This window comes from Seriola lalandi, unplaced genomic scaffold, assembly GCF_002814215.2.
Source record: "Seriola lalandi dorsalis isolate HSWRI2012SDOR001 ecotype SW California unplaced genomic scaffold, Sedor1 jcf7180002054585, whole genome shotgun sequence".
NCBI classification, from domain to species: Eukaryota; Metazoa; Chordata; class Actinopteri; order Carangiformes; family Carangidae; genus Seriola; species Seriola lalandi.
This window is the reverse complement of record NW_019525138.1, coordinates 4,492,565-4,505,398: the sequence shown is the minus strand read 5'-3', so window position 1 is coordinate 4,505,398 and position 12,834 is coordinate 4,492,565.

Below are 12,834 nucleotides of genomic sequence, written 5' to 3'. Positions count from 1 at the left end.
TTATTATGCTGTTTTTGCTGATGCACCTCTACAGCACCTCCCACCACTTTCCTCTCAACTCTGTTTGTTTCTACTTCCCTATAATTTCATCCTCATTTATATGGTTGATTGCTAATTGCTAACTTCATATACTTGCTTTAATTTAATTGCTACTGCAAATTCAGGGTTTTACATCAATAAAACATACTTAAAAATTAAAGCTTTTGGAGACTAACATCTCTTAGAAAAATGAATCTAAGAATGAACAATGGGGCAGAAGTAGGTTAATAAATCCTTGTCTGATTAGTTGAACCTTGTTGAGCCCACATGTGATCACTTCATGTGATCACTTGAGAGCTGCTCTTAACGGCTACCACACTTCAATGTAAGAGGGACTGTGAGTCACTTGATCAATTGGGTCTTATTCATCTTTTTTTTTTTTACCCCTAAGCCAGCCCTTTGAGGAATTCTTATGTGGAATTCTCAGATGTTTAATAACTCATTTGCATTTAAATAGGAATTGATTAATATGGAAAGGGAAATTTTAAAACCCCCCAAAAAATGCAGAAATTGAGAAATTATATAGTAAGGAGAATTTAGTACTGCAATGATAAGTGCAGCTAAATATAGATGCATGAAAAGTGCCCACATCTCTCAACCCGTTTAAGAGCATTTGCAGTCAAAATGAATGTTACATAGCCTGAACAGCATATAGCAGAAACACTCTCAGTGGATAACAGAAGGTGAATTTCAACATGTGTATATCCACACACTCAAACTCACACCCACACACTCACTCACACTCACACTCACACACGCAGTGGGGGTCTGAAATCCAAAGCCTGGTGTCAATCATGTCTCTCCAGCTTTCATCAAAAGACTGAAGTCACACTGCAGTGACCGGAGACCACATGAAGATTAAACGTGTTGATAGAGGAGCGCTGCACCTAGCTTCAGATGATGACACATGACGTGCATTCAGAGATGACTGGAATTCAACAATCACCATGACAAAAGTCCCTGCCAGGAAATGACTCAAGCTCTCCTCTGCCCCCTGCTGGTGGATAACAAGCAAGCAAGCAGGTTGACAAGTGCAGTCACAGCATGCCAGCACCTGGAGGACTTAATAACGTCTAAACGGCCAAAAAACTTCACTCAATATGTGAAATAAAAATTTTTAAAATGGGGCTACAAGAGAAGTGCATCTCTCTCTTGCCCCCAGCCGGCCCCCACCACCTGGTATTGAGGTACATGTTCCCTTTCAAGCAGATTATTCAGTCCATCTTAATGATCTCATTAATTTCTGTGTTGACACACAAGGAGGCTCCATAAAAACAGGCAAGTTTTTCTCCTCAAAAAAAAAAAAGACATCAAACTCATTTTCACTCAGAAAACAAGACTTCAGATATGGGATCAAGTGGTCTAAAGAATTTTCTTTAAGACAGGTGTCTCAGCTGTTAAAGATTTAAACAGTGTGTTAACTGCTAGAAAACATCTCTTAAAAACAAAACCAATCGGAGAGGGAAAGTCACAGTAGCATCACAAGCTGTTTTACAACTACCAAAAACAACAGTTTAAAGGGGCCAAATGTTATTTAATTATCAAATCCTTAGAAAATATAGGTATTGCTTAATTATATTTATATAAATAAAGGTATGTGCGGGTTTTACAGTTAATAGTGTTCATGCAGTTTAGAGTGAGTGCAATCCGATTATGCTAACCAATGTGGTGATTTAAGCTAACATTTTGTAATTTGGGGTATACTGTGTTACTGTTGTGAAACTTTTAACAAGCTAATATAATTTTTTAATTGTAATAATCAGTTAATCAGATTACCCCAGACTGGGGCCTCTGAAGGTCTGGTGCTCCAAGAATCCTGCCTGCTTTGCCCAGTTGTGATCCAGCCCTACTAACTCGCATTTAAATTTTATGGTTATGATCTTAATTCGCTATTTATAGGCAGAAAAAGACAGTTGTAGTTGTGTTACATATTGGCCTAAAGTACTGGAACATAGTGAGTTATTTTCTAGATTTAATTATGTGTTGATAGATTTGTATTCTGTGTGAAATATTGTGTGGATTGTAGGGTAAATTTGCGCTCTCTAACTTCTGCATCAGTGCCACCCAACTAGGGGGGACTCTGGGCAGACAGCAGGCGTTAATGTCATTAACCTAAGGGGGTTTAAAGCTTGGCGAGACAGATGTTCTCCCACACATCCCGATGTCTGCACGGAGACAGCTCCATGGAAAACCAGCTGCATTACTGCCCAAGTGGGGATGCATGAATCACAACAGTGCCAAGCTCACACATAATAAAAGGCCTTTCACAAGCTATTCTTTATGCTCATCAGACTTGTGATAAGACTCCCTGGGTCCCTGCCAGACCTCCATGTCCACTCAGATTTGGATAGTGATATGGAAAAACAGATACAAATACATATGGTTCCCCTGCTCCATCTGGAGATTTTATCAGCTGGAGAAAATATGCAAAAGGTGGCACGGCTCATAATACACATTGTAGATAGTAGTATGTACATCGAGAGATATGTGAGGGATTCCTTAATTATTTTATTAAAATAGTTGAGATTAGACAACACATATTGCAACAAATTGTTCCTCAATTGTTTCTAAATCATCCACCTGCCCTTCAGACTGCACTCCTACTAGGTATTTCAGATGGTTGGTCCAGATATTTCAGCCATTATTAACTGCTCTGTCGACTGGTATTTTCCCCTCCTATTTTAAACATGCCACTGTTTTCCCCCTTTTAAAGAAACCCTCCTGAAATCCGTCTGTCTGGTTTCAAACTTTTGAAAAATGTCTGGTTTCCGCTTGCTACATAGTATTGAGACTGCTCTGCTCAAGGTCACCAATGACTTATCATACTCCACTTTAATCCTCCTTGACCTCAGCCGACCTACAGCAGTTGTTGCCTTTTGATGCTCAGGTGACCTTGGTGTTGCAATCTTGCTTTGGCCAACTGAGACAACCAAGATAACCGACATCAGGTCATTCGCTTCCCTCTGCAGGCTTAGAAAAAGTTATCCATGCTTTTATCTCTTCCAGATCTGGACTATTGCAACATCCACAGACTGTAGTTAATACAAAATACTGCTGCCAGGCTTTTAAAACGTACTAAGACCATATTACCCCAACCCCTGCCGTGCTGCCTTTTACTAGTTACCTGTGAGTTTTACAATTGACTTTTAAGATTCTACAGCTTGTTCTCAAAGCCTTGAATGGTCAGACTCATGCCTATACTGTATCTGGGATTTCTCACCCCCTTATAAGTCTGATTGCTGCCCGAGATTCTCCAACAGTATCTTACTAACGGTTCCCAAATCTGAACTTGTCACTAAAGGTAAGTGCGCCTTTGCTGTTCTGTAGTGCTGTAAGTATTTGTTGTAAGTATTCAACTTGTTATATTTTATGTTTTGGATCTTATTTACTTGCATTTTCTGTTTATATTATGAAACACTTTTGAACTGTTTTTGAGAGGTGCTATATAAAAAAAAGATATCTTCGTCGTTGTTACAATGTTGAATGTAGCATAGCCATATTTTGCTGTATAACTGCTCATATTACACATTCTTCACGTCTTGTCCATCTCCTCACACTGATCACTTCAGCTTGTTTTCTCAGGATCCTCTCATAGCCGATCCCGTGCACTTGGCGTCTTTACCAGAATATGATTCATGTGCTGAAGACAGTCAAACATTTGGCGTCACATGGGCCTTCGTTCTCCATCAGTTTGATTCCTGAAAGGAGCCTGTTGTGTGCTCTGAAATTGCCAGAGCGCCTGACAATAACTGTGATAAAAGTCACTGAGTCTGAGAGGGGGGTTGTTATGATGCAGTATGATTATGTTTGGCTGAGGATTGAAAAACTATGGGACAAATCCTTAAACAAACTGTCCTGTTCACTGGTTACTCATGAATTTAGCCATTGATATGGCTCTACGGAGGATATTTAACACTTAAAATGTGAGACCAAATCCACTTTTTTGAATTTGCATCTATGTATCATCTCCTGTCGATCCATCTCAGATGTTTCCTCTAACATTAAGCATCTTGATACTCTCTGCTCTTTCACAGTCAACCTGGTGCAAGCAGTGGTGGTGGGCACAAGACCTGATCCAGAATTTCTCAATAAGGAAGTAAGCGTAGATGTTTTTTGCATAGTTTAAAATGTGCCTGGAATAGGGTTGTCACGATACCAAATTTCTGTTTCGATACCGATACCAATATGTATTTCGATACTTTTCGATACTTTTTGTAAAAAATATTTCATTATATTATGTATTGCCTTAATGGGTTATTTAAATATTTAAAGAATGTCATTTAATTTTTAAAAATATATTTTTTAATGTATTTATTAACCATGGACATGTTTTAGCTCTCTGTTTGCAGGCTACTGTAGGTTTACTACTGGGCTGGGAGGGCTTTGTACTTCTTTCATTGACATTACAGTGCAGTGAACAGGTGAACAACACTATCACCTGTCGTTCTTGACTGAAGTCTCGGAACAAGTCCGCATGGTTGTCCTTTAAATGTTACGACAGGTTTGAAGTGTTGGCTCCTTCTGCGAGACACACTTTGTAGCACCGCTTGCACTGCGGTGCCTCTGGGTTCAGTGGCTCGCCTTTATCGTTCGGTTTGAACCCGAAATATTTCCACACCGAACTTCGGGCCCCATTTTAACCACAAGTTCGGGCTTTTCTGCAGCTGCCATCTCTATCTACTGTATTTTCTTCAACCCGCTCCGTCTGTCTAAGACGCGACTTGTCGTTTCTCTCTCCTCCTCAGTCTAAGCATGCGAGTGCGCGTGGGACGCGGCTTACATCCTCTCGGGCAACTACGTCACACTCGCTGGCCTCGCTGTGCTTAAAGAGACAGGCTCCAATTTACCAATTCATTTGCATTCAATAAAATGAAATAAAAGTACCGTTTGTTTTTAAATGCCGGTATAGTACCGTTTTCAAAACTCTAGTATCGCGGTACTATACTGGTACCGGTATACCGTGCAACCCTAGCCTGGAAGGGAACTTTTAATATGCAAATGAGACATCATCTAAATAAAGATGCACCAATTTACATACATTTCCAGACCGGAAAGCTGAACATTGGATGAAGCCAGGTTCAAAATTCTTGTTTCCCTTAGTTGAGATATTTCATCCAACGTTTTTACAGATGGTATTGTGGATATCTCTTTTTTTATCACGCCATAAATCAGAAAATACTGTCAACAGCCATGTTTTTAGGAAGAGAATGTTATATAAATCAGGCTATGAATGATTTATGAACCAAACCCTCTGTAGAAACCATCAGAATATAGATTGGACTAAAACTGGAAAGTTTGGTGTATGTACAGTCACTGCTTTTTCTGGCTCAGTATGAGAAATAACGTTTTTAAGAAAACAGTCTTTACAGATATATGCATTGTAAAATTCCATACATTTCTATAGGAAACCACTATTTACAATAGTGTGGATGATACAAAAGAAATGAGCATTTTTGGATCCAATAGCACTGTGCTGGAGAGACAGAGCCTTAGAACTAGAGACATAACTACAACATATACACACACACACACAGGCCGATATATCGATATCAGAATTTTTTCACTCCCTAATTTTGGGATCGGCATCTGCAAAAATACAATATTGGTCGGGCTCTACTTACAACGATACCTATGTGGATGCTAACTTTTGGTGACGAGAAATCTACAGACACAAATAGACAAAGTGTAGTAAAATAAACATATAAATGTGTAACTTATCATTTCTTTCCAATGGTCTGAAAGAAAACAGAAATAGGGTAGAATCTCAAAATTGCATGAAAAAACAATAGTTTTTCCAATAGTGTCATGCATGAAGCTTCTCTAAACTTCAGGACAAACTTGAAGACTGGATGAACCCTGCAAACACTGGACAAGCCACACATAAAGACTGTTTCCAACAGATGTTTTAGTCTTTGACAGTCAGGAAGAATCATAAAGTTTACGACTGAGTACATATCTAGCCAACACACTAAACGACTGGTCAGTAAGCTCTGGAGTTCTGGCGGGAAGACGATCACCAACTGTCATTTGTTCTTGTACCAAAACAAACATGAATGGCAATCTGAATATCTCAAGGAAGCATGAGGCAAGAAAATTGGCTATGACATACCTCTTGAGCTTTGTGAGAAAGGGTTACAGAGACTTAAGGATTGTTCTGTTAATGCGAGACTTCAGCTCAGTTGGAGGATGGGATTTTAACCCACCTCTTCTGGTCATGCCCCAAAAAGTGCAGTTCTGGGAGAAGATATTGCCATGGTACACTACAATACTTGAGAAGCAAGTCTCCCCTGACTGCAATTTTACTATACTGGTTGTTCTGAATATTGCTTGTTCCACATGGTTTTGGCCAAAAGGGTTATTTTGAGGGAATGGAAATCTTCATCCCCCTTGTTATAAAAAAAAATGGGTCAAAGATATGATTTCCTGTTTATATTCGGGTAACTAACTCTAACTGTTGCTCCAAGTTTGAACACTGTGGTTTATAATGGGGTGGGGAGCTTTATTTTAGCTGTTCTTTTTCTCTCCTTTTTTTCTTATATGTGTATTTCGCATATCAGAAAATCTCAAAATAAAGTATTCAATATTCAGAGAAAAATCTAGTTTCCAGAGTTTCCAGTTGCTTTATGTAATGTTTCCTCTATTGACTTGAGTTTTTAGAGTTCAACTTTTAGAGTACATTGAACATTTGAAGATCGTTTATTCGGATAAGGACTAAAGACTTGAATTTGCTTTCTGAAATTCTTCAAAGAGGGAAATGCAGACCACATGAATTCAGTTAGATGGTTATAAAAGTAAAAATATTTCCATACTATACATTTAGTGACATCTAAGTTACATTTTGGAATTAGTCAGTTGCTAAATACTGTTGTTGGCATTGTTTTGCCTCCACATTTAAACTTCTTATCAGTGAGTTCTCGTTTTTCAGAGTGAATAAACAACTCTCTGAACCTTTAGCATAGGAACCATCTGCTTTTAATGAATCATGCATATTCTTTATATGAAAGTAGTTAAAACGCCAGAGTGTAAGAAATACTTTCCTTACATGACATTTAGTCTGAGCTCTGATCATTTTTCGTCCATGAAATGTTTGCAATCTTCTTTCGTTCTCATAATAAATGCCATGTTTGTGATATTTGTTGCTCAACATGAGAGGTTTTCTGGAACATCAGATGAGTGCATTCGCAAAATGAAGCAATAACAATCATGTGAGGGGGGCCTGCAGGAGAAGAACAGTTGATTGTTCGAGAAGGGAGTTTCCTAAATCTCTTTCCACCTCTGCAGATTCAAGGTTGCATCCTGATCTTAGTACTGAGGATTGTCATCATGTATGGACATCACATTTATTAATTATGGCTTTAACTTCAAGTAATCCACACGTTCATCCCAATGTCTCTGTAAATCTGTCAGGGGAAGTTTTAATCTATTTTTAATATGTCCAAAGCAGCAGCTGGCAAATTTCCAAATTTCCATTTTTCTTTATGAAGCCATTAAAAAGACATTAAAAAGACAAGAATGTTAAGTAGAACAAATTAGTTTTACCCTGAAAGAGCTGTAGGTGACGAGAGGTTGTGTTTGATGCTACTTTAACTTTGAGCTCTTGAGCTACTAATTTCTTAGTTTTTTTAAATAATGTATCTCCAATAAACTGCAGTTTTAAACAGTGTGTGGGAATTCTACCTTTAATTCACATGATCACATTTTCTTACCCACCTGTCCTCCAGGTATACAGTGGATTTACCGCAGGACCTTTTTCACAGCTCATTCTGTTTCTCCACGTTGTGATTTTTATTTATTTTTATGTTATTTTTGTGTAATGTGTATATACAACATAATGAATGTCTCTCCACGCTTGCGGAGGGAACCCTCTGCTGTTGCTCTTCCTGAGGTTTCTTCTTTTTTTTCCTGTTGGAGAGTTTTTTGGGGATTTTTTTTTTATCATTATCTGAACCGAGGGGAAATACAGCGCGTTATATGTTGTAAACAAACAACCATTTGAGACAAATTTGTGAATTTGACTTGACATTGATTTAACACAGTCTTACCAGATTTATTCAACTGTTTGTCTCACAAACTGCAATCGTAAAACAGTTAAATACAATGGACTTTCATATGGGTTACTTTTTGGCCATGGATAGTCAGTATAACACAAAATATGAAATATATTTATATATAATTATCACTATTTGGTATAATATCAATGCTTTAAGGTCATTTTCATTTCATCACCTTCATCAACTATGCAAGTCCAGTTTGAAGCGAAGGGAATGGTTACTGTACCCCTTTCAATACTTTTCTGCATATTGGGTTTTATTACAAAGAAACGAAACGTTCCTGTGGAACTTTTAATTGTTATTTTCATAGGCCTACATTCAGCAGTCCTGTAAATGGGTAGATAGATACTTGATTTATCCCCTCGGGGAAATTTATGTACGTATATGGGACAATGACAAATAAAGTCCACGTCACCAAAACACAAATGTTAAGAAAGTTATTTTCTCATTCTCATTCATTATGTAAACAGATTGTAAACAGATTGTCACCGTGACCGTCAACCGTTCTCGTTCTCACTCAACAAGTTCATAAGAAGCCCAATGCAATCAAAGCACGACTGTTAGCCCATGCTAAATGGCTAATGGCGCTAGCGAAAGCCACATTTGCCGAACACATGTGTAACATCAACAACAAGTTAGCTAAGTTGTCATGGCTACTGTAAAGGTCACTAATGAAAACAGACATGTAGCCATGACGTTACTTACATAGCGAGGAGAAGAAAGGCCAGTTCCGGGACAAGCTGGAGTCTTTTAGCTGCTGGTAGAGTTCACCATCTTGGTAAAGCCAGACCAGTACTGGCTACACGGTCGGACTGGGAAATGAATCCGGCCTCGGACTTATCCTCGGGTGCCTGGCGCGAGAAGGACACCGACCGGAGCCGATAAATACTCTGACCAAGCAGGTAAACACTTGACAAACTTTATGCAGGTTTTGGTCCACCAGCCAATGGAGATTTGCGCCACTAATCCTCATAGTAAGTCCCTCTGTGCTCTGATTTTATCTCTTACTTTGTTTGAGGACTTTTAGACGAAAATGTGGTTTCTTCAGTGGAGGAAATCCTCAACGTTGGTACTACACTGTGCCATCTCACCTGTGGGAGGAGCTTGTGTGTTTTCCATAAATGTGGGAAGGGCCAAAAATTTAACAGGAGGGACTCACATGCATTAACATGCACGTGCATATGCACTAACATGCACAGTTACATACAATAACATGCAAGACTAGATACCAAAACAGAGGGGGCGTGACTTCTCCTTTGGACCCCAACACTCCACTAAATCTTTGCATAAAAAATAGTTGTTTGCTGCTAAATTATAGTTTAAAATGTATAGAACTTTTAAATCAAGACTTTATTACTTTTGCTTTCAAATTGAATAAAATAAAATAAATTATTAAATAAATCAAGACTTTAGGATAATCAATTCCATTATAAAAATTAAAGTGATGGCTAATAGATAGATAGTGCTGTGTAGCTGATATTGCTGACTCATTTCTAATGTGCTACTCGGACACAAATGTCATTATTTAAGCAAAACTTCAATACCAGTAGTCTCACTTTAAATAATCACCAATAGAGTTGGAAGCAAGGATTGTAACATTTAATTGTACCTTAAGTGTTGTCAACAATCATAACAGCAACTAAATTCTTAGACAATAATCTTCATATTTTATTCATATTTAATAAGGATAATAAACAGAAGGTATTTATAACATTTAATGAAGTAATTAATTAAATAGGCTACTTCTCCTTCACTCACCAACAAGTAAGCAAGCTCAGCCCTCTGAAGAAAGTCGACCTTGAATTTTGTAGTTTTTGTTGTTGTTGTTGTTGTTGTTGTTTTCTGTTTTTTCAAAGATCATCAATGAACACCTCAAGTACCACATGATATTATTAGTTTTGAATACATTTATAAACAGTTTTAAGTCAAGTGAAAAACAAAACAAAATGAAAATGTATTTCCTTAGGCCTCCATTATAGTGTGTTGTAAATCATTCAAGTGTTTATCCACAAGTTTCATTATGTCTGAGTTTAGCAAGATGTTTGCAAACTTTTAGTTTAGTTAGAGTCAACAACAAAAAGAAAGCAGACTCAATCTGAAAAGCTACACAGGCAGGAGGTTGGATCTCTGTAATGAATAAGAAATACCAGTGAGCTAAGTGTACAACTTTTTTTTTGAACAATAAATCTACAAACACATCACCACATTGCCAGGAATAAAAAAAAAAAACATGCAATGCAATGTGAATTTTTAATTAAATAATAAAAATGATAAATATGACTACCAGCTGCTGTTGTCGAGCGGTGAAAGTAGGCAGAGAGAAACCTGGATCGATGGGAAAATCAGTCTGGAGTCCAGCCCTCATCCCCTCTCTAAACCTCAGCTCTAATGTGAGTAACAGACCACAGTGGGAGCTTTAATCCACAACAGACTCAAACTGAGCTGCTTCAGTTTTTCAGCCACCAAGACACAAACAAGATAAACATTTTTATGCTTAAAGAAACAAATGTAGCAAAGAATAATTGTTTTATATTTAGCTTTGTCAAGATCTGCTTCAAAATAGTAAAAGTAACAATGCCATAATGAAAAATACTTGCTCTTGTTGTTTTATTGCATAATATCATCCAAATTTGTTTGTGTTGTGTATTTTCTTGTTGAGGCTTGTGTATTTTTCATTTTTCCAGGGATGGGCATTACAAATTAGCTTAGGCTACAAAAGCTGTGCTAACCCTACACAAATAAACAAAAAAACAAACAAATAAATAAAAAGCACATACAAATGCTGCATACTTTTTATTTGAGTCCAAATACAGCATTATTCAGCAAGATGAACTTGAAGTAAAAGTACTCATTACGCATATGAATATATGAACATGTGAAGTAACTGTATTATATAACTGTATAATAACTGTAGTATCTGTCACTGTAAGATAAATGTAGCGGAATAAAATGTACAATATGTCACCGTGAAATGTTTAAAATTAAAATAAAATACAGGGCTGTAGCCAGGATTTTTTAAATACTGAAGTCATGATTCCCAGTCTACAAAAAATAAATCAACAAAAAAAAACCTGTGGAACAAAGGCTTTGGATTTAATATTTCATTAATTCTGTTAACTGATAATGATACTGGCTGTAGATTATATGTCCACACATGATTTTCAAAATTTTGTTTCAATTACAGATTTTTCGTCACTACCAGAATCAATCAATCAATTTATTTGTTTTCTTGTTTAACAGCAGTCATATTGAAATATTCTTAAATCTAAATATTCTTAAAATACCCACTGCACCACGTGTCCAAAACACTTCCACTTCATCCTTTTACTCCTTTATTTAACAACTTAGTTACTTTGTAAGTACTTTCTTTGCACTGTTATAGATTAATCTGTCCAATAGCATTTCAAGTAGTTAAAACTGGCTTATTGAAACAAAGAGAGGTCACTGAATACCTAGTGTTATTTAAACCCTCAGGTAAACTTCAGAAAGAGATTTCAAGCTGAGAAAATTTAAAAACATTCAAATACATTTTTTTAATTTTATTTTTTATGGAAATCAAGTGTCCAATACCCAAATAAACTCCATTCAAGTTATTCAAATTTATCTGATCATTTGTCAAATCTACAATTTTAGGTCCAGTCCTAACTAAACGGGCAGACAGCCGCCAAGTCCAATGTCAAACAGCAGACACCAGACCTCACCAAATAAATATTAAAAGTCATAGTAAATAATCCATATATGCCCCAAAATTTAACGGGTTCGTCCCCAGCCCATGGCTCCTCCCTTCACCAGGTTTGGTGAAGGTTCAGTAGTTTTTGCATAATCCTGCTGATAAATAAACGGACACAGGTGAAAACACAAATTGGACTGATGAAATCCAGACAGCAAAACTAAAGGTTCAATGATATGAAATTGGTTTCATTTGGGTGATTTTTCTATTTGAATCCATGACCACACACAAAAATATGCTTTGAAATTCAAAAATTTAACATCAAATAGATGAAAGTAAAATATTTTAATGCTATAAATGAAGTGGCACCTTCACATTTCACATTTACTCTAATTATTATGGTTTTTCTTTGCTGCCATCTAAGCGCCACACTGGCCAGCTACATTAATTACATATCAATGCATCTATAATATAGATAGATAGATTGTTTTCTTCTGGCCCAGTATCCAATGGGCTCCACGGCCTGAATCTGGTGCATATATAGTCTATACGGCTGTCAGCCAATACCAAAGGATACAGTCGAATCTGCCCAGATGTTGAGGTATATGGGCCAGACTCGGGCCAAGCACCCAGGTATATGTTAGTCCAGAAGTTTCATTTTGCCATCTCACTATAAGACTATAGAGCAATATAATATTCTATACTATGAGAACTTTGACTTTTGATACTTAGAAATATTTCCCTGATAATTCTGTATATGACTTACTGACCTATTAAGTAAGGTACCTGAGTAAATATACTTTCCACCACTGAAATATAGGTCTAATATAAACAAATGAACAGGCCTGTTTGTTATTGAAACAGTTTATCAGGCTGTCACATAATTTTGACTTCTGACATTTTTTCCCTTTTGTAAATTGAAATGTTGTGAAATCTACTCTGAGGTGAATTGTGACAAAAGAAAGTAGATCCACTTAGATCCAGATTTGTGCAGAGTAAGAAGCTGTTCCACTTGAGATCAGCAGAGGGAAACGTAGCGCCCTTTTTCCCTCTCCACCTCAGACAATAAAAACA